The sequence below is a fragment of the Octopus bimaculoides genome, chromosome 4, assembly GCF_001194135.2.
Source record: "Octopus bimaculoides isolate UCB-OBI-ISO-001 chromosome 4, ASM119413v2, whole genome shotgun sequence".
Taxonomy (NCBI): Eukaryota; Metazoa; Mollusca; class Cephalopoda; order Octopoda; family Octopodidae; genus Octopus; species Octopus bimaculoides.
The window spans coordinates 129,363,129-129,367,680 of NC_068984.1; positions in this window are offsets into that span (position 1 = coordinate 129,363,129).

Consider the following 4,552-nt stretch of genomic DNA (forward strand, 5'->3'; position numbering starts at 1 on the left):
TATGTATGTATATACATACATACATGCATGCATGCATACATACATACATACATACATACGTACGTATGTATGTATGTATGTATGTATGTATGTATGTACGTATGTATGTATGTATGTATGTATGTAGATATATATATATATTATATAATGGGCTTCTACAGTTTCCATTTAGCAAATCCAAAGGGTGACCACATCTATTCCCCGACAAGGAAACGAAAATATGCTCGTTCCTAACATAGTATGTATATCTATTTGTATAATATATTAGAAGCTTACTTCAAGACTGTCATTTTAATTACGGTTAAAAATCAGGGATTCTGCTAACCGAATGAAGTTGTAATTATGTTAATCTCAATTAATCAATTTTATTGTTAAATAGCATAGAGGCAGCGAGCTGGCAGAATCCTTAACACGCCGGACAAAATACTTAGCAAAATTTCTTCTGGCTTTACATTCTGAGTTCAAATGCTGCCGAGATCGGTTTTGCCTTTCATCCTTTCGGGGTCAGTAAAACAAGTACCAGAACGAACGCAGGGGGTCGACATTATCGACTTGCTCCTTCCTCTCAAATTTCAGGTCCTGTGCATATACTAGACAGAATTATTAAATTACATTATCAAATTCTATTAATGGATGTTCAACCACTTTTAATTTGTACCTATTAAATCGAAATGATCACTCAACTTGACTCGTCTCTCTCTCTCTTTTACTTGTTTCAATCATTTCACTGTGGTCATGCTGGAGCACCGCCTTTAGTCGAGCGAATCGACCCTAGTACTTATTCTATCGGTCTCTTTTGCCGAACCGCTAAGTTACGAGGACGTAAACACACCAGCATCGGTTGTCAAGCGATGTCATGGGGGGGCGGGACAAACACAGACACACAAACATACACACACACACACACATATATATACATATATATATATATATATATATATATATATATATATACGACGGGCTTCTTTCAGTTTCCGTCTACCAAATCCACTCACTTTGGTCGGCCCGAGGCTATAGTAGAAGACACATCCCCAAGGTGCTACGCAGTGGGACTGAATCCGGAACTATGTGGTTCGTATGCAAGCTACTTACCACACAGCCACTTCTGCGCCACCTACTCTAGCGATTTTATGATTAAATATCTTTAATTTCATAACATTATACATATTTAATTCTATCCTTACTTACTTTTACTTTGTGCTAGTATGTTTTATCCCATTGGTTTCAATAAAATTGGTATGGGATGAGAATGCGAACAAACTGCAGTTTATAGTATAGGGGAAACAACTCTGATCCGAATAAAACTGAAGCGTCTGTCAAAAACTGAAATTAAATAAAACTAATATTAAAATAAATTAATATATTTTGGCAAACCTTTTACTTAAACTGCTAAATTTTAATATTGGTAAGATGGAATATTTAATTAGAATATTAAAAAAATATTCATGACATTTATATAATCTCAATTTACTCTTTTATGATTTTCGATATTGTAGTAATCAAGGGATGCAACTCGACTTAAAGTTTTAAACCAGTACACGCTTTCGTGTTTCCTATGTAAATATGACGGGGAGTACGCGTGAACACAAACTCATATGCGTCACCTATTCCTATATATTTTCTGTCCGCCAAATTTCATTCACAAATCCGAGGCTACAGTAGAAGACACTTCATTAAGGTGCCGCGCTGTATGGTTCTGAAGCAAACTTCTTAACCAGACGGCTGTTCATGCCTCTATAGAAAAACTATGGAACGCTTCAGAAATTTCTGCATCATCTATGATTAAAGAGCATGATAAACTTCGAGTAAAGTTCAAATAACAACAACAACAATAATGATACTAATATATATAATAATTATAAAAGACCAGAAAAAGAAGACGTGTTTATTAATTGACATGAGTATTCCTTGTTATCATAATATAGCGGCGAAAGAATTTGACAAGATCAGTAAATATAAAGACTTGCTAATAGAAATTGAAAAAATGTGGCACCTCAGAATTGATCAGGAGCCAATATCGGCGCCGGCACGTCAGTCCCTATGCCTCTTCTAGGTGCTTCTTCTTGTTTCTTAACTCGGTCTCCCTCTATTCTAGATTCCTGTAACATTATTTCGTTACAAAACTCTAACGCCTCTACTCTAATAGCCCTTTTCCGGGCTAACCACTATTGCATCCGACAACTTCCGATGGACTAATTTTACTAACCCGGTCTCTGAAAGCTTGACACTCCAGGAAAGACACGTTCAACTTTCAGTATCCAGGGCCATGCTTATGGATCCTATCTCTGTCGACCGTACAGATCACAAATGTGTAGTCTGTGTAACCGATTACTTTGAATTGTGGACAACTTATGCTACTTCTATCTACTAGACTACAGAATATTCTATCTAGATACGAACTGGTGAGACCCGATGCTGTTTGTCTATATCCACATTGGTGCATTCGGAGAAATCCAGTCAACCAGTTGGAAGCAACTGAGCAGGTTTGTGAGGCTTTTATACCCCTCTCTCTCTTATCAGCTAGCCCCACTCTATCCAAGAGTACGTCCAAGATAACGTTCCAATTGCCCACTAGCGCTAAAATATGAGATGTCCAAGACAAACCTCCAAAATTTGAAAAAATTCGGCTGTCTCGCTTCAATTGGAGAGTACACAGCGACTAGTCAAAACGCACCACATTTGCTACTGCTCACATCCAGGACCACCAACTTACCATCAGAATCCAGGAAGACCGTACGTACCTCAACATCCAGGCCTTTCCTAAACAGCACTGCCATCCCATCTACCATTCCAGGCCGACTAAGAGATGCGTATGTCCCAAAGCCGTCAAAAGTAAGCTGCTAGATCGTGTATGTGTCGGAAATATTGTTTTCGCTGACGGTCATCACATCCATAGCTAGTGACCTGAGGCCATTATGCAGGTGACGTTGCTCTCAGAGCGACCTTACTTGCCATGATGACCGGAAAGAGTCATCAGTGAAAAAAAAAGGGGAAGCTACTAATCTTCCGGGTGCCGTTAAAGGTCGGGTGGCTCGACCTCCCTATTTGGTTGGTGTTTCTTTAGGAACCACACCCCTAAAAGCCTACTCGTTACTTTTACGTCGTGAAGCAAGCTCTCCCTAGTGCTTTTATAGTGTTTCTGGTGCTGATACCGACGATCTCACCCTCTCTCTCTCTCTCGATGTCCTTCCTTCGTGCTATGAGGGCCATCAATTCTTTATTGGCCCTCCTCACTAGCATGAAGTTTTGTCTCTGTGTTGTTGGTTCTTGCTGCTCAATGATTGCTTCTCAGTGCTCTATGGACACTGTAAAAGCTGTAAGACGTGACAAGGGCAGCAGCAACGGAGACTACGAAGCCGTGGCCAACAAGAACAGACACATCAGACGTTCTGTGTCTGCACGCCGGAATTCATTCAACAACTGCAAGACAATGTGATGAAAGAGCTGAGTTAGGGAATCCAGGCCTTGGCGAGAGAAATGGATGTTGGAGTTGCCATCATGAAGCAGACCCTGAATAAAGACTTTTGCTACCATTTGTACAAGAGGGCTAAAGAACAAATTCTGACAACCAAGAACTGCTTTACGAAGACGAAGAAGCTCTTAAACAAGCTGAGGCATTTTGTTGAACTGAGGCTGAACCGATTCTTCTCAGATGAAAGAAACTGTAAGGACCAGTTGCACAACACTCAGAACAACAAGTGGTTTGCTTACAATCCATGTGATGTCCCACATATCATGAAAATCAAGCGTATCTCCAATAAGAGTGACGTCATGCCACCCATCTTTGAACAAGGCCCCAAGTTCAATTCAGATGGCTATGTGAAGCTGCTAAAGACTGTGGTCAAACCCTGGCTGGAGAAGGTTGCTATTGAAAGCCATATGTGCAGCAGCAGAATTCTGTTCCTATCCATACCTCTGGAATGAGTCACAAGTGGTTGACTTCACCAGCCCCAATTTCTGGCCTCCTAATCCCCCTGATTATAATCCCATGGATGACTATGTGTGGAGAGCAGTTGAGAAAGACATCAAACGCTCTACCTACAACACTGAGGCCAAGCTGCTGGCCAAGATAAAGATGTCTGAAGATCTTCCCAAGGACACAGTGAGGAATGCATGTGCTAGGTTCCAGAGTCGTCTTAAGACCGTAGAGGAAGCTGAGGGCAGCTACCTTGAGTAAAATGTTATCTCCCAGCCATAATCTAGTTGATGGCTTTTGATTTTTTTAAATATTTTATTTTTGGATGGGATATTGTGTTTTTATTTCCTTTTATGCAAACTGTCAAATTTAGCCTGAACACCTTGTAATAATAATAACAACAACAACAACAACAACAACAACAATCCTTTCTTCTATAGATACAATGCCTGAAATTTTAAGGAGGCGGTTAGTTGATAACATCAACCCCAGTGTTCAACTAGTACTAATTTCATTGACCCTGAAAGGATGAAAGACGAAGTTGACCTCAGTGGAATTTGAATTCAGAACATAAAACCGGAAGCAATACTGCTAAGCATTTTCCCTGTCTTCCTAAATTAATAATAATAATGGTTT